Source organism: Saimiri boliviensis, chromosome 5 (assembly GCF_048565385.1).
Source record: "Saimiri boliviensis isolate mSaiBol1 chromosome 5, mSaiBol1.pri, whole genome shotgun sequence".
In the NCBI taxonomy this organism is placed as follows: Eukaryota; Metazoa; Chordata; class Mammalia; order Primates; family Cebidae; genus Saimiri; species Saimiri boliviensis.
The window spans coordinates 489,934-507,386 of NC_133453.1; the positions used below are offsets into that span (position 1 = coordinate 489,934).

A 17,453-nucleotide genomic window follows, 5' to 3' on the forward strand; every position below is an offset into this window, starting at 1 on the left:
CGACTCCCGGACCCCGCCCGCCTCCCCGCTCGCGGTCCCGCGCGTGTCCCCCGCCTCGCCGTCCCCGGGCACCCGGGCGCGGACGCCACGCCCGCCGCGCTCACCTCTCCCGCATGGCGCGGGCGCCGGGCTGGAGCTCTGGCTTCAGGAGCTGCTCGCCGCCGCCGCCGCCCTCGACCCTTCCATTCAGACCCGCGAGGACGCGCGCCCCGCCCGGCGCCCGCCCCGTCCACGCCCGAGCCGGGAGCGCGAGGTCCTCCGGGCTTCCCGCGCTCTCCGGGAGCTCCGGCCGCGGCGTCGGGGGCCTGGGCGGCCAGGGGGGCACCGCGCGAGTGCGGGCGGGCGAGAGGCTCGGCCTTCTAAGGGAAAGGGGCTCGGCCTGCCGAGGGAACGGCAGCCCCGGGGGCGGAGTCGCGAGGCGCGGCCCGAGCTTCCCCGACCGCCTCCCGGCTTAAGGAGGCCCGGGCGAGTTCCCTGGATGCGCCCGGGGAAGGCGACCCGGCCGGAGCTGCCCCGCGGGCGGAGCACCTGGGACCTGGAGCCGCCCCAGCCGCCCGCGTGCTCGCCGGGTCCGTTTGAAAACTGGGCGGCCTGGCTTCGTTTGCAGAGGTTCTTTCTATAGTCCGGCTGCGCGTGCCCTGTGTGTTGTAGGTGGATTCTTGGATTCGCGTTTATTGAAGATATTGCAAATTATCTTCCTCTATTCTGTGGTTTACTTTGATGAACAGGAGTTACCCTTAGTGATGTCCAATTTGTCAATGTTGTCTTTATGGCTAGTACCTTTCTGTTGGGATATTTTCCTGTGTTTTCTTTTAGAAGCTGTTTTAGGGCTCATATTTAGATCTACAGATTGATCACATATTAATTACTGTGAACGGTGTGCTAGGGGCCAGAGCTCCTTTTCTTCCATGTGGCTATCCAGTGTACCTGGCATCATTTCTTGAAAAGCATCATTTTTTCCCACCGAATTGGAGGAGTCCTCAACATCGCAACATAAATCAACAGGAGTGTGTGTGTGTGTGTGTGTGTGTGTGTGTGTCTGTCTGTCTGTCTGTCTGTGTGTGTGTGTGTGTTGTTTCGGGACGCTATCCCACTGGTTGATTTCTTTTTCCTTCAATCAACCTCACACAGTTTGAACAATAGGATTAACCAACTTGACCTACTTCACATATGTACAACACTTCCCCCAGCAACTGTAAAATACATATTCTTCCCATGTGCACATAGAATGTTTATCAAAATAGACTACATCATCGTCCTTATACAAGTCTCAGCAAATTTCAGAGGATTGAAATCATACAATGCGCTCTCTCTGAATTAAATTAAAAGTCAATCAGAAAAATTACTGGAAAGTCTCCAAATACTAGGAAATTACATGGCACATTTCTAAATAATCAGTGGGTCAATAATCACAGTGGAAGGTGTAAAATATGTTGACAAAAACAATGGTGAAAAATATGACATATCAAATGCTGTGCAATGCAAATAAAACACTGCTTAGAGCTTTGTAGCTTTAGAAGAAAGATTGAAAATTAAGAGCGCAGTGACTCATGGCTGTAATCCCAGCATTTTGGGAAGCCAAGACAGGCAGATCACCTGAGTCCAGGAGTTTGAGACCAGCCAGTCAACATGGTGAAAACCCTGTCTCTACTGAAGATACAAAAAATGAGCCAGGTGTGGTGGCAGACAACGGTAAGGGGATCCCAGCTACTCAGGAGGCTGAGGCAGGAGAATTGCTTGAGCCCCGGAGGCGGAGGTTGCAGTGAGCCACAATCATGCCACCTCACTCCAGCCTGGACAACAGAGCAAGACTCCATCTCAAAAAAAGAAAGAAAGAAAACAAAAGAAAAAATTACTGCTCTAAGCTTCAACTCAAGAAGCTAGAAAAAGAACAATAAAACCAAAAATGAAAGGAAATAATAAAAATAAGAGCAGAAATTAATGGAATAAAGCAAAAATTAGAAAAAAATCAACAAAGCCAAAATTTGGTTCTTTGAACATTAATAGAACTGATAAAACCCCTGGAAAGACTGAATAAGAAAAAAGATAACATAAATTTCTTTCATAACAGGAATGAAAAAGAGGACATCACTATAAATACCACAAGCATTAAAGGGATAATAAGATAGTATGGGGGACATTTTGACAGTCCATTTGAAATTTTAGATACACAATTTACCAAAACTGACCCTAAAAGAAATAGAAAATCTGGATAGTCCTACACCAATTAAATACATTGAATCTGTTACTTAAAATCTTCCCATAAAGAAAATTCTAGGTTCCAATGTTTTCATTGAGAAGTTTTTCTAAATGGTTAAAGGAATACAGCTAGTCTTACACAAACCTGTCCAGAGACTAAAAATGAGGGAGTATTTCCCAACTCATTTTATGAGGCCAATGTAACATTCATACCAAAACCTGTAAGGAACATTACCAGAAGCAAGGAAAGCTATGGGACCTCTATCTGCTATGACTTTCCTATCTGGAGCTTAGAGAGGATAATAATACCTACCACCTAGGATTGTTGGGAGGACTTAATTTTTAATCCACGTCATGTAGTAAGTGCTCAGCCATTGTTAGCTGATTTTTCAGAAAAGCTATGGTACTGTAAAATCTGAGGGTGCATTTTAATGAACTTTTTTTTTTTTTTTTGGAGATGGATTCTCATGTTGCCCAGGCTGGAGTGCAGTGGCACAGTCTCAGCTCACTGCAACCTCCGCCTCCTGAATTCAAGCAACTCTCCTGCCTCAGCCTCCCAAGTAGCTGGAATTACAGGTGTCTGTCACAACACCTGGCTAATTTTTTGTATTTTTAGTAGAGACGGGTTTTCACCGTGTAAGCCAGGATGGTCTCTTAACTCCTGACCTTGTGATCTGCCCACCTTGGCCTCCCAAAGTGCTGGATTACAGGCATGAGCCACCACACCCAGTGAATGAACTCTTTTTTTTTTTTTTTTTTTTTTTTTTTTTTTTTTGAGACGGAGTTTTGCTCTTGTTACCCAGGCTGGAGAGCAATGGCGCGATCTTGGCTCACTGCAACCTCCGCCTCCTGGGTTCAGGCAATTCTCCTGCCTCAGCCTCCCGAGTAGCTGGGATTACAGGCACGTGCCACCATGCCCAGCTAATTTTTTGTATTTTTAGTAGAGACGGGGTTTCACCATGTTGACCAGGATGGTCTCAATCTCTTGACCTCGTGATCCACCCGCCTCGGCCTCCCAAAGTGCTGGGATTACAGGCGTGAGCCACCGCGCCCGGCCGAATGAGAGTCTAGAGCTCCTTGGACAGTGTGTGCCTCGAATTTCTGAAGAGCAGTCAAGTTCAGGATTCCCTGTATTTTATAGCTAGCATTATGGAGATGCAGAGAGGAAAAAGATCTCACCCACGGAGTCACTGCAAGACTGGGCATGGCCAGACAGGACACCTTAGGGTCTGAATCCATGGCTCCTGAAGTACCTCTGTCAGGCGAAGAGCCTATACTTTTAGGCAGGAGACCGGGGAGTTCACACCTGCGACCAGCCTCGGGCAACTTCCTGCCCCATTCACAGGCTCAGTTTTCTCCTGTGCAAAATGAACTCATGCTTCCTGTCTCCTCTTGGAGTTGCCCCCTGGGCTCTGACATGGGCGTAGTGGTCCATTGGGCATAACTGGCAAATGTGTTCTGTACCCCAGGAGCTGCAGAAGCCAGGTAAAGCTGTGTCTCAGGATGTTCAATACAGAACATGGCTAGCAATAAGGAACTGGAAATGACCTAAGTGTTTATCAAGAGGAGATCAAGCCCAGCACGGTGGCACCACTCTAGTAGTCCCAGCTACTTGGGAGGCTGAGGCAAGAGGATTGCTTGAGCCCAGGAGTTCAGGGCTGTAGTGCCTGTGACGAGACACTGCATTCAGCCTGGGCAGCTTAGCAAAGACTCGTTTCTAAAAGAAATTTTAGAAAGAGAGAGGGGCCAGGTGCAGTGGCTCATGCCTGTAATCCCAGCACTTTGGGAGGCGGAGGTGGGCAAATCATGAGGTCAGGAGATCGAGACCATCCTGGCAAACACAGTGAAACCCCGTCTCTACTAAAAGTACCAAAAATTAGCCCAGCGTAGTGGCACGCGGCTGTAGTCCCAGCTACTTGGGAGGCTGAGGCAGGAGAATCGCTTGAACCCGGATGGCGGAGGTTGCAGTTAGCCAAGATCTCGCCACTGTGCTCCAGCTGGGCGACAGAGTGAAACTCAGTCTTAAAATAAAAATAAAAAGAGAGAGATTAGGAGATTAAGCAGTCTGGAGTACCTAAACTGCAAACCCTTATTCAGACCTTAAAAAGCTTGGGTCACACTAGAGGCAGCTGAGATCTGCCTGTCCATTGAGGCCTGGAGGAGGCCCAGTTCCAGGCCCAAATCCCAAGAGTGCATTGACTTCTTGGGAGCCTACCTTTGGCCCTGATTTTCTGTCTCTGCAGAATTCTTGCATCCACCCTTGCCAGTCTCTGCCCCAGTGTTGATCTAGCATGGAACTCCGTCCCTGGTTGGTGAGTAGGCTTCTGAGTACCGATACCAGCCCCAAACTGACTTAGGCACAGGGCAGTTTGTTGATTTGTGTGACCAAAGAGAGGTCGGCTGGTTTCAGGTGTGGCTGGATCCAGGAGTGTCTGTCAGTCTGTGCTCCTCTGTGATGACTCCACTCTCAGACAGGCTGTCCTGGTGTAATGGCAGGATAAAGCCCACAGCTCCCTGTCTATACCTTGAAAGTTCAGGCTTTGCCAGTGGAAAACAGTCGGGCTCTCCAGGTAGCTATGGAGGATTCCCTGGGGTGGGCAGCTTCTGTGCTCTGCCCATTTCTGAGCCGGCTATGGCTGGCATGGGGAAGGTGCTGAGTGGTCAGGCCTGGGTCTCATACCTGGCCCTGGATGGTGTTACGAGGGCGGCCCCCGTCAGCGTCTGCGGACTGTGACTAGGAGGATGCTGGATTTCCCTAAGAGCCTGCTCACTCAAGGCTGCTGTGTGGTCACAGGGCTGGGCGCAGAGGGTCCATAACCCAGTGATGCCCACATTCAACGCTCCAAATTCAGGCCTGCCCCTCGGCCTTGGGCCTCTCCCAGCGCAGCCGTTCGCGCCTCTCATGGCAGCTGCTCGCCTCCTCCACCCTGGTCCTCTCCGCTCCTCGGCTCAGGCCCCGCCGGGCAGAGCCAGCCCCTGACGGCACAACGGGAGCCTCCTGGGCGTCCCCTGGCAAGGCCGCCCGGGGCCCGAGCTGAGCCCTCCCTCCCGCGGTGCCCGCAGCGCAGGGCGCCTTGCCCTGTGCAGCCACCCGCCGGGCCGGCCATGGGTCCCAGCTGCTGCGAGCAGACCCGCCACCCGTTTCCTTTGCCCGACGGGACCGAGGCAGGTCTGGGCTCCCCCCGGCGGGGAATGGGGAGCGAGGCCTGCCGGTCTCGGAAGCCTGCGGTGCCCGCCTCCCTCTGTCCAGGAACGTCGCTCGCCGACGGGTGCCCCCCGGGGTGGAGGCCACTGCCCCGGCCCGCGCTGGAGCCTGGAGCGAGCCGTGTGGGTGCCACGCTGGGATCGCTGTCCCAGCCCAAATCTCGGGGCAGGTCGCGAACCCGGGGCGGTGGGAGGGGCTGCCGGGAGGTGACCGGACGGTGGGAGGCTCCCGCTGCGTTCTCACGATCGTGAGTGAGTCCCCGCGATCATGAGCGAGTCCCCGCGATCGTGAGCGAGTCCCCGCGATCGTGAGCGAGTCCCCGCGATAGTGAGCGAGTCCCCGCGATCGTGAGTTCTCGTGAGCGAGTCCCCGCGATCGTGAGCGAGTCCCCGCGATCGTGAGCGAGTCCCCGCGATCGTGAGCGAGTCCCCGCGATAGTGAGCGAGTCCCCGCGATCGTGAGTTCTCGTGAGCGAGTCCCCGCGATCGTGAGCGAGTCCCCGCGATAGTGAGCGAGTCCCCGCGATCGTGAGTTCTCGTGAGCGAGTTCCCGCGATCGTGAGCGAGTCCCCGCGATCGTGAGCGAGTCCCCGCGATCGTGAGCGAGTCCCCGCGATAGTGAGCGAGTCCCCGCGATCGTGAGTTCTCGTGAGTGAGTTCTCGCGATAGTGAGCGAGTCCCCGCGATAGTGAGCGAGTCCCCGCGATCGTGAGCGAGTCCCCGCGATAGTGAGCGAGTCCCCGCGATCGTGAGTCCCCGCGATCGTGAGCGAGTCCCCGCGATCGTGAGCGAGTCCCCCGCGATCGTGAGTCCCCGCGATCGTGAGCGAGTTCTCGTGAGTGAGTTCTCGCGATAGTGAGCGAGTCCCCGCGATCGTGAGTGAGTTCTCGGGATCGTGAGCGAGTCCCCCGCGATCGTGAGCGAGTCCCCGCGATAGTGAGCGAGTCCCCGCGATCGTGAGTTCTCGTGAGCGAGTTCCCGCGATAGTGAGCGAGTCCCCGCGATAGTGAGCGAGTCCCCGCGATCGTGAGCGAGTCCCCGCGATCGTGAGTTCTCGTGAGTGAGTTCTCGCGATAGTGAGCGAGTCCCCGCGATAGTGAGCGAGTCCCCGCGATAGTGAGCGAGTCCCCGCGATCGTGAGCGAGTTCTCGGGATCGTGAGCGAGTCCCCCGCGATCGTGAGCGAGTCCCCGCGATAGTGAGCGAGTCCCCGCGATCGTGAGTTCTCGTGAGCGAGTTCCCGCGATAGTGAGCGAGTCCCCGCGATAGTGAGCGAGTCCCCGCGATCGTGAGCGAGTCCCCGCGATCGTGAGCGAGTCCCCGCGATCGTGAGTTCTCGTGAGTGAGTTCTCGCGATAGTGAGCGAGTCCCCGCGATAGTGAGCGAGTCCCCGCGATAGTGAGCGAGTCCCCGCGATAGTGAGCGAGTTCCCGCGATCGTGAGCGAGTTCCCGCGATCGTGAGCGAGTCCCCGCGATCGTGAGCGAGTCCCCGCGATAGTGAGCGAGTCCCCGCGATCGTGAGTTCTCGTGAGTGAGTTCTCGCGATAGTGAGCGAGTCCCCGCGATAGTGAGCGAGTCCCCGCGATAGTGAGCGAGTCCCCGCGATAGTGAGCGAGTTCCCGCGATCGTGAGCGAGTCCCCGCGATCGTGAGCGAGTCCCCGCGATAGTGAGCGAGTCCCCGCGATCGTGAGTTCTCGTGAGTGAGTTCTCGCGATAGTGAGCGAGTCCCCGCGATAGTGAGCGAGTCCCCGCGATAGTGAGCGAGTTCCCGCGATCGTGAGCGAGTCCCCGCGATAGTGAGCGAGTCCCCGCGATAGTGAGCGAGTCCCCGCGATCGTGAGTTCTCGTGAGTGAGTTCTCGCGATAGTGAGCGAGTCCCCGCGATAGTGAGCGAGTCCCCGCGATAGTGAGCGAGTCCCCGCGATCGTGAGCGAGTCCCCGCGATCGTGAGCGAGTCCCCCGCGATCGTGAGTCCCCGCGATCGTGAGCGAGTTCTCGTGAGTGAGTTCTCGCGATAGTGAGCGAGTCCCCGCGATCGTGAGTGAGTTCTCGGGATCGTGAGCGAGTCCCCCGCGATCGTGAGCGAGTCCCCGCGATCGTGAGCGAGTCCCCCGCGATAGTGAGCGAGTCCCCACGATCGTGAGCGAGTCCCCGCGATCGTGAGCGAGTCCCCCGCGATAGTGAGCGAGTCCCCGCGATCGTGAGCGAGTTCTCGTGAGTTCTCGCGATAGTGAGCGAGTCCCCGCGATAGTGAGCGAGTCCCCGCGATCGTGAGCGAGTCCCCGCGATAGTGAGCGAGTTCCCGCGATCGTGAGCGAGTTCCCGCGATCGTGAGCGAGTCCCCGCGATCGTGAGCGAGTCCCCCGCGATCGTGAGCGAGTCCCCGCGATCGTGAGCGAGTCCCCCGCGATAGTGAGCGAGTCCCCGCGATCGTGAGCGAGTTCTCGTGAGTGAGTTCTCGCGATAGTGAGCGAGTCCCCGCGATAGTGAGCGAGTCCCCGCGATCGCGAGCGAGTCCCCGCGATAGTGAGCGAGTTCTCGCGATATCTGCCTGTTTAAAAGGCGTGGCACCTCCCGCTTCGCGCTCGCCCGCCTCCTCCCGCCCTGTGAGCCGGGCTGTCTCCCTCTTCGCCTTCCACCGTGATTGGAAGTTTCCAGAGGCCTCCCAGCCCTGCGTCCTGTGCGGCCGGTGGAACGGTGAGCCAATTCCATCTCTTTCTTCATAAATTACCCAGTCCCGGCGGGACGCGGTGGCTCACGCCTGTAATCCCACTTTGGGAGGCCGAGGGGAGTGCATATCAAGGTCAGGAGATCGAGACCATCCTGGCCAACATGCTGAAACCCTGTCTCTACTAAAAATAGAAAAAAATTAGCTGGGCATGGTGGCGCACGCCTGTAGTCGCGGCTACTCGGGAGGCTGAACAGGCGGAGATGGCAGATTGCAGGGAGCCGAGATCGAGATCCAGGCACTGCACGACTGCCTGGGCGACAGTGAGAGACTCTGTCTAAAAAAAAAAAAGAAACGTTCTTTAGGGCCAGGTGTGGTCGCAGACGCCTGTAATCCCAGAATTTTAGAAGACCAATGCAGGTGGATCACTTGACATCAGGAGTTTGAGACCAGCCTGGCTAACATGGTGAAATCCTGTCTACTAAAAAAGGCAAAAATTAGCCAGGTGTGGTGGCGTGCACCTGTAATCCCAGCTACTCAGGAGGCTGAGGCAAGAGAATCAATTGAACCCAGGAGGCAGAGGTTGCAGTGAGCCGGGATCACACCATTGCACTCCAACCTGAGCAACAAGAGTGAAACTCTGTCTGAAAAAAAATAAAACGACTTTTTTTTTAGAGACGCAGTCTCACTGTGTTGCCCAGGCTGGTCTTGAACCCCTGGGCTCAAGTGATCTTCCTGCCTCAGCCTCTAAAAGTGCTGGGATTACAGGCATGAGCCACCACTCTGGCCTCATTCTTTAGAGGGCCTGTTCTGAGCCCTAGAGCCTTTTGGGGCACCTGAGCCCAACCCTGGAATGTTCCTGGAACATTCTTCCCCCATCTTCTTTTTTATTTTACTTCTTTATTTTTTTTGAGATGGAGTCACGCTCTGTCGCCCAGGCTAGAGTGCAATGGCGCGACCTCGGCTCACTGCAACCTCCACCTGCCAATCGTTCAAGCAATTCTCCTGCCTCAGCCCCTCAAGTAGCTGGGACTACAGGCATGCGCCACCGCCCAGCTAGTTTTCTGTTTTTTTTAGTAGAAACAGGTTTTCACCATGTTAGCCAGGCTGGTCTCAAACTCCTGACCTCAGGCTGTCTGCCCACCTTGGCCTCCCAAAGTGCTGGGATTACGGTGTGAGCCACCTTGCTTGGTCTCTTCCCCCATCTTCAAACTCTGCCATCCATCATTTCCTCAGAGGGCGCCCCCGCCCCACCCCACACGTCACCCCCACTCCAGGTGCCCTCTGTACAAGTGGCCGAGGTGAACACTGGGCAGCCAGGGCTGGAGATGGTCTGCAAGCCGCTCCCACCATCCCAGCTTCTGGCTGTGGTGAGAACCTTCCCACTGGAACTAGAACCGACCACTGCGTTTTCACTTGGCCAGTACAAGCCTTCCTCCTGGGCGGAGGGACCCTCCCCCAGGTCTCCCCACCTCTTGGGACGCTCCCATGGGCCTGGGAGGCAGAGGGATTGTGGGGAGCCCCAAGGGGACTGAGCCAACAGCAGGGGCTGCTGCTATTGTGCTCCGCATCCTCCTAGTGGGTCCTCCCAAGTCATCTGCGGCAGTGGGACCAGGTTATTCTAAACCTCAGAGTCCTTCCTTCCACTTCTCTCTCATGGTCTGGAATGTCCACTTGCTCTGAGGCAACTACATGTTTCCTATCTGCAGTCATCGATGGGGTGCCCTGGTCCTGCATAGTCGGGGAGAGCAGCCCTCATGCTGCTGCTAGAAGGAAGGGAATGTAGGCTCTGACCTCCGGAAAAGGCACCCCCAGGCCTCGGCCTCTCTCTGGGAGGTCTAGGGCTGGGCCACGTGACTGATGCTGGCACAGTGAGGCTGCCAGAGGATCCTTGACCAAAAGTTTATAGCATCCTCAAGCCCTGGAGACGTTTTAAGAGCACCGTCGGCAGAAGCTAATGAAGTGGTCAAGTGGACATCAGTTCACAAACCCTCTTGGCTTGGCCCCGGCCCCTGGATGAGGTCATTGCTTCCCAATCAGGACCCTCCGAGGAGAGGCCTTGAGGTGACAGGCGGAGTCTGTGGTGGGCCATTTCCAGGCAGAATTCCTCGGGTGCTTCTGCAAGCACCCCCTCCCACCATGGGCAGAGGGCCAGGGACTTTTCACAGCCCAGGAGTCTCAGCACTGCTTTGCACAGTCTGGGTGAGGTCCTGTGAGAGCTGCTGTCGGGGCTGGCGACCCTGGCTGCCCCCTTGGGAGAGCTGTGTGGTGCAGAGACAGGGGCTCAGGAGCACACTGGGCTGGAGGCTTTCCTCCCACAGGCTGCCTGGACCCCCTTCCCCATCTGGAAGGGGGGACACGCCCCTGGTCTGCCACTCAGGCAGGGAGCTGTGGCGATAGGAGATGATCAGATGGGGTGTGCCTGACCAGGGGACACCAGACACGTTCTGCCCCATTTGCCCAGATGGCTCCCTGAGCAAACAGCCCCTCCCCATTCACTTTTCCCAGAAGCTCAATCCTCTTACTAATGAAGGATCAGAGCCTGGACCAGAGGGTTTTGTATAAACTCAGATGAGTGCTAAGTAAACAGCCGGGAACCGCACGGCTGGCGGGCTTGTCCACAGGGCCAAGGGGGGCCATAGTCTCATGCTTTTAGCATCCCCCATGCACCTACCCCCTTCCCTCCCTGGTAGGGGTCTGGAAGAGTGGGCTTCAGCTGGGCCAGGGGGCCCTGATGCAGCCTCATGTCCAGGCCCAGCCAGGCCAGCCACATGCTCTCCTACCGCGGATAGGGCTGCCCCGGCTGGAACCTACCCCCTCTGGCAGCACCCCTGCCAACCCTTGATATTACAGAATCTTTATTGCCTATCGGGCAGATGAATGGTGTCTCAGGTAGCTTTACTGAACAAGTCCCAGGTTGCCTGTAAGGCCAAGCGTGTTTCAGCCTCTGCTGCTCATTGAACTCTCACCAGGCTTTCGCTTCAAACTCTTTGTTTTCCTGCGCAGAGGTTACGCATTTTGTCAGAGTCAGATGTACCCATCCTCCCAGACTCCGTGTGAACGGGGCTCCCCCACCCGAGACCGTACCCTGGTAGGCCATGCTTTGCTTCTGACCTCAGGTGTTCTGTTGTTTTGTTTTTTCATATTGGCCTCATTTTACTTCCATGTGGTATTTGGAAAGGACTCATATCAGGACTCAGGAACCAAAGTTTGTTTTTGTTTGTTTGTTTTGAGACGGGGTCTCACTCTGCCACCCAGGCTGGAGTGCAGTGGTGTGATCTCAGCTCACTGCAATCTCTGCCTCCTGAGTTCAAGTGATTCTCCTGCGTCAGCCGCCGAGTAGCTGGGATTACAGGCATGTATCATCATGACCAGTTAATTTTTGTATTTTTAGTAGAGACAGGGTTTCACCATGTTGGCCAGGCTGGTCTCGAACTCCTGACCTCAGGGGATCCACCTGCCTTGACCTCCCAAAGTGCTGGGATTACAGCTGTGAGTCACTGCGCCCACAGGCATGAGTCCCTGTGCCTGACCAGGAACTGAAGTGGTTTTAATTTTATTTCTGTATTTATTTATTTTAGAGACAGGATCCTGGTCTGCTGTCCTGGCTAGAGTGCATTGGCGCCATCACAGCTCACTGCAGCCTCCAGCTCCTGGGCTCAAGCAGTCCTCTTACCTCATCCTCCCGAGCAGCTGGGACTACAGGCGTGAGCCACCGCACCCAGCTTGAGGTGTTCTTCAGAACCATTTGCGAAGGTGAGAAAACAAGAATTTACTGTTGGCTCTGGGTCCAAGGCATCATCTGTTATCGCTCTGAGGATTGTCATGTTAAGGGACGTTTTTGGTGGGTGGCATTTTCACTGCACCTCGCTGTTCCTCAGTTTCCCCCAGGTGCCCCTCTGTGTGCTTTGGTCCTGCCCTTTCGTGGGGGAAGGCCTGCCCTTCCCAGGAGGCACGGGCCTGCAGACACAGCTGTGCGTTGCACGCGTGCACCACCACGCCCAGCTCGGGTTTGTATTTTTAGCAGATACGAGGTTTCACCATGTTGGTCAGGCTGGTCTCAAGCTCCTGACCTCAGGTGATCCTGGCGACTGGCGACTGGCGACTGGCCTTCTTCTTTCTTGGGGACCCCAAAAGGAGGCTTTTGTCCTCAAGCAGTTCAGCATCTCCTAAGAAGGCCCCTGCAGTTCCCTGCTTTGGGTGGGGATGGGGTCCCTGTTTAGCCAACGGCAGCCTGAGCCAAGTGCAAGGAGGATCCCGGGGCCACAAGTCAGGAGGCATTCCCTCCTCCACCCCTCCCTGAGCCTTAGCCACCCCGTGTCCCTCGGCCATAACCCCTTAGGTCCAGTTTCTGCAGAGAAGATCTTGTTTTGTCAGCTTTGGAAGGGTCATTGGGCCTGGTGGGGAAGGGGTGTGGGGCCCCCCACAGCCGCCTGTGCTCCCAGCTCCACCCCTGCTGTTCATCCATGCCACGGTCAGAGGATTTGTCATCCGAGCCTGTGGGAGGAGGACGGTGTCCTGCCGGTGGGCCTGGGCTGGGCCTCCTGATGTGCCTCAGCCAGTGGAGCATGAGCAGCTGCTGAGTGTCCCCTCCCAGCAGGTGCTTGAGGAGGGGCTGTGCCCCTTTCCAGCGTAGGTCCACTCTGGCTCTGGCTCCTGGGAGAAAGCGGGAAGGAGGACGGGGTGTGAGACGGCGGCTGAGCATCTGGGCTCGGCGTGTGCCTGCCTGAGGGGACATCCAGGCTGTCACCACAGCAGAGCTCCACTGAGGCTGAGTCAGTCCACCGCCTGGGCTTTGGGCCAAAATGTGAGGCACCTCAAAAATCTCTCATCTTGCCGAGCACGGTGGCTCACGCCCATAATCTCTGCACTTTGGGAGGCTGAGGCGGATGGATCACTTGAGGTCAGGAGTTCAAGACCAGCCTAGGCAATGTGGTGAAACCCCATCTCTACTAAAAGTATAAAAATTATCCGGGCATGGTGGCACACACCTGTAATCCCAGCTACTGAGGAGGCTGAGGCAGGAGAGTCACTTGAACCCTGGAGGCGGAGGTTCATCCAGCCTGGGCGACAGAGCGAGTCTGCGTCCTCCCGGGAAAAACAAAACAAAACAAAGAATGTCTCAGCTACTGCTGTCTCCCCCCAGCTGGTTCTTTTCTCGTGGGCGTTCCCCCTTAGGGGGAAGTTTTTACAGTTCCCTCCCTGTTGCTGTAGAAGGGCTTGGGAGGGGAGAGGGCTAAGGAGGCATAGACGGGCACCGTGGCTGCTCCGCGCTCTTTGGTCTGCGACGCTTCGTGGCCTCTGCCTCTGTGCGGCTTCATTCCAAGGCCCTTGGTTTTCTCATGGATGGTGTTGTCCGCTCATCCCTTCCCTTACGTGGGCTTGGGGGGACAAACTCCCTGAGTCCAGGTGGGTCTGCGAATGCCTAGAATTCCTCTCATGCTTGAAAGATGGTGAGTGCATAGATGTGAAACCGTCACGCGTGTACCCAGTGGTACTTGTCAGTATGATTTACGTTCCTTTTTTCTTCATAGGCTTCCTCTCTCCCCACCCTCTCCCTTCCTTCCCTCCCTCCTACTTTACTTTCCTGACATGAACCTGGTGGCTTAGGACAAAAGACACTTACTACTGTACAGTTCTGGAGGCTGGAAGTCCAGAAGCCGGGGTGCTGGCAGGATGTGCTCTTCTGAAGCCTCCAGGGCAGGGCCAGCACATGCCCTTCTCCTCGCTCAGGCACCTGCCAGTGGTCCCCCAGGGTCCTCAGCCTGTCACTGCATTGCTCCACCATCTGCCTCTCCCACCATGGGCCTCCTCCCTGTGTGTCTGTGTCCAAATCTCCCTCTCTGTATAAGGACACGGTCGCTGGTCATGGGAGCCATCCTAATGCAGGGCGACCTTCTATTAGCCTGATCACATCTGCAAGGACTATCTCCAAGTCAAGCCACACTCCCAGCTGCTGGGGGCAGGACTTGAACTATTTTTTGTGGAGACACAATTCCCCGCTCAGTTGTAAAGATTTGTGTTTATCAGCTGGGCACGATGACTCACGCCTGTAATCCCAGCACTTTGGGAGGCTGAGGCGGGCAGATCATGAGGTCAGGAGTTTGAGACCAGCCTGGCCAATATGGTGAAACCCCGTCTCTTCTAAAAATACAAAAAATTAGCTGGGTGTGGTTGTGCACGCCTGTAATCCCAGCTACTTGGGAGGCTGAGGCAGGAGAATCGCTTGAACCTGGGAGGCGGAGGTTGCAGTGAGCCGAGATGGTGCCACTGCACTCCAGCCTGGGCAACAGAGCGAGACTCTGTTGCAAAAAAAAAAAAAAAAAAAAAAAAAAAAAGATTTATCTTTATCATTAAAGTTTTCAAAATTAACTATCACGTGTCAGGTCAAGATTTTGTTTTCCCCTTTAACCGGAAAACTTACATTTCTCTTCAGTTTGGGCAAAATTTTCCTCTGTGTGTGTGTGTGTGTGTGTGTGTGTGTGTGTGTGTCTGTATTTTCTGTATGTGGGTGTGTTTCTGTGTGTGTGTGTTTTATGTGTGGGTGTGTGTAGTGTATGTGTTTTCTGTGTGTGTATGCATGGTGTGTGTCTGTAGGTGGGTGGTCTCGTGTTTGTGTGTGTCTGGGTTTTCTGTTTATGTTTGGTATATGTCTGTGTGGTATGTATGTGTCATGGTGTGTGTGTGCGCGCATGTGTATCTGTCTTTATATGTAATCTGTGTGTGTGTCTGTGTGATGTGTGTGCATCGGCATGTCCGTGTTTGCCTGTGTGGTGTGTGTGTCTGTGTGGTATGTATTTGTATGTGTAGCATGTAAGTGTGCATCTGTGTGCATCTGTGTGTGTGTGTTCATCTGTGTGTCTGTGATGTGTCTGTCGTGTATGTGTCTGTGTGGTAGGTATGTGGGTGTGTGTGTGGTGTGTAAATGTGGGTCTGTCTGTGTGCATCTGTGTGTCTGGTGTGTATGTGGGGGGTATCCGTCTGTGTGGGATGTGTGTGTGTATGTGTGCTATGTGAGTGTGGTCTGTTGGGTGGGTGTGTGTCCATCTGTGTGGTATGTGTGTGTATGTGGTGTGTGAGTGTGGGTCTGTGTCTGTGTGCCTGTGCCATGTGTGTGTCCATGGTATGTGTGTGCATCTGTGTGTGTGGTGTGTATGTGGGGGTATGTGATGTGTGCATGTGTGTGTTGTGTGTGGTATGTGTGTGTCTGTGTTATGTGTGTGTGGTGTGTGTGTGTGCATCTGTGTGTCTGTGGTGTGTATATGGAGGGATTGTGTGTGTGCATGTGTGTGGTGTGTGTGTGCATCTGTGTGTCTGTGGTGTGTATATGGAGGGATTGTGTGTGTGCATGTGTGTGGTTTGTGTGTGCATCTGTGGTGTGTATGTGGGGGATGTGTGTGTACGTGCATGGTGTGTGTGCATGTATGTGTGGTGTGTGCATCTGTGTGTGGTGTGTGTGCGTGTTGTGTGTGCATCTGTATGTGTGGTTTGTATGTGCATGTCTGTGTTATGTGTGTGTCCATGGTGTGTGTGTGCATTTGTGTGTCTGGTGTGTATGTAGGGGTGTATGCGGTGTATGTGGGGGGGTATGTACATCTGTGTGCATGTCTATGTGGGGTGTGTATGCGCAGCTGTACATGTATGTGTGGTGTGTGCATGTGTGTGGTATCTGTGTGGTGTGTATGTGGAGGGATGTGTGTGTGCATGTGTGGTGTGTGTGTGCATCTGTGGTGTGTATGTGGGGGATGTATGTGTGTGGTGTGTGTGCATGTATGTGTGGTGTGTGCATCTGTGTGGTATGTGGGGGGACGTGTGTGTGGGGGTGCATATGTGTGTGTGGTGAGTGTGTATCTGTGTGCACCTGTGTGTGTGTGGGGGGGGGTGGTGCCTCCTCTCCGCCCTCCTCCTGGAATGCTCACCATGTGGCTACTGGATGCCCACCATGTGGCTACTGGGTGCCCACCGCGTGGCTCTGGGACTTGCGGATCTCGCCTCATGTTTCTCAGCTTTTCCTTGACGACTTTTTTCTAGGTCCACGGTCTGCAGAGTCTCCTTCCTGAGCTCAGTCTTCATCTTGTCAGTGTTTTCATCTTCATCCATTTTGCTACACAGTCCCTTCACTGTGGCATTTTACTTGAACTCTTGTTTGTACTGTTCCTTTTCTTTCTCCAGCTGATCCCTCTCCGCACACACAGCATTCCCCTGGCTGTCTCCGGCGTGTCTACACACATTCCGGAGTCTTCTACGTGCTTTCTCAGGTACGTTTTCCAGGGGCGGGAGTGGGGTGACTTCTTCCCTTGGTTGCGCTGGCATTTCTGTCTTGGCTTTCTTCCATGCTTGGTGGCGTCACCGAATAATGGCCCCCAAAGATGTCCTGGTCCTGCTCCCTGGCACCTGTGAATATGGGAACTTACGTTACAAAAGGGACGCTGAGGATATGAGTAAGTCAAGGCTCTTGAGGTGGGAGGTTATCTCGGATTATCTAGGTGGCCCTAATGTCATCACAGAGTCCTTATGACAAGGAAGCAAGTGCTTAACGATGGGGACACATTAAAAAAGGAAAAAATGAAAACGGAAGCAAGAGGGTCAGAGAAAGACAGTGGGAGCAGGTCAGAGAGGCTCTGCTGCTGGCTTTGTAGGTGGAGGGCGGCCATGAGCTGAGGGACGAAGGTGGCTTCCGAAAGGTGAAAAAGACAAGGAAACATTCTCCCCTCGGGCCTCCAGAGGAGCCGGCGCTGCCAACGCCTTGATTCTAGACCACTGAGGCCCGTTTTGGATTTCTGCACTGCAAAACTGGGAGAGGGTAAATCGTGCTGTTGAAGCCACCCCACTTGCGGCGATCTGTTTCCGGTCCAATAGGCGCTCATAGCTTGGTGATTCTGACTGTGAACTCATCTTTACGTTGGCGATTCCACAGGGGACACATTCCATGACTCCTCATCGATGCCTGAAACTGCAGAGAGTACTGAATCCTATAGCTACTGTGTTTTTTCCTGTATGTACATACCTGGGACATAGTCTAATTTATAAATTAGGCAGGGCAAGAGATGAACAACAATAACTAATAGTAAAATAGAACAATGATGTCAATATACCATATTCAAAGTTTTGTGAATATGATCTCTCTTCTCTTTCAAAGTATCTTACTGTAAAATTAGCCAGCCATGGTGGCATGCGCCTGTAGTTCCAGCTGCTCAGGAGGCTGGGGAAGGAGGATTGCTTAAGCCTAGGAGGTGGAGACTGCAGTGAGCCAAGACTGCACTGTTGCACTCCAGCCTGGGCAACAGAGTGAGACCCTGTTTCTAAAAACAGACTAACTTACTGAACTTATTGTATTAATATTTTTGAACCGTGGTCGACTGTGGGTAACTGAAACCATGA

General features: G+C 54.6%; 1 protein-coding gene and 1 long non-coding RNA gene across 3 annotated transcripts in view; one reads left to right on the top strand and one right to left on the bottom strand.

The window, feature by feature from the left end:
• BOK (BCL2 family apoptosis regulator BOK) overlaps positions 1–482 on the bottom strand; it is a 13,854-nt gene extending 13,372 nt beyond the window's left edge. Inside the window, exon 1 of the mRNA XM_039470102.2 lies at positions 105–482. The gene's annotated coding sequence lies outside the window, so the exon portion shown is untranslated. The remainder of the gene's footprint in view (positions 1–104) is intronic.
• Positions 1–17,162, top strand: part of LOC141584514 (uncharacterized) — an 18,109-nt gene extending 947 nt beyond the window's left edge. The window contains exons 2-4 of one of the 2 annotated variants that reach the window (XR_012517571.1): positions 11,654–11,828; positions 16,245–16,513; positions 16,932–17,162. This is a non-coding gene — a long non-coding RNA (uncharacterized LOC141584514). Of the gene's footprint in view, positions 1–11,653; positions 11,829–16,244 lie in introns of both variants that reach the window. The other variant, XR_012517570.1, reaches the window with a different exon arrangement.
• The last annotated feature ends 291 nt before the right edge of the window (positions 17,163–17,453 follow it).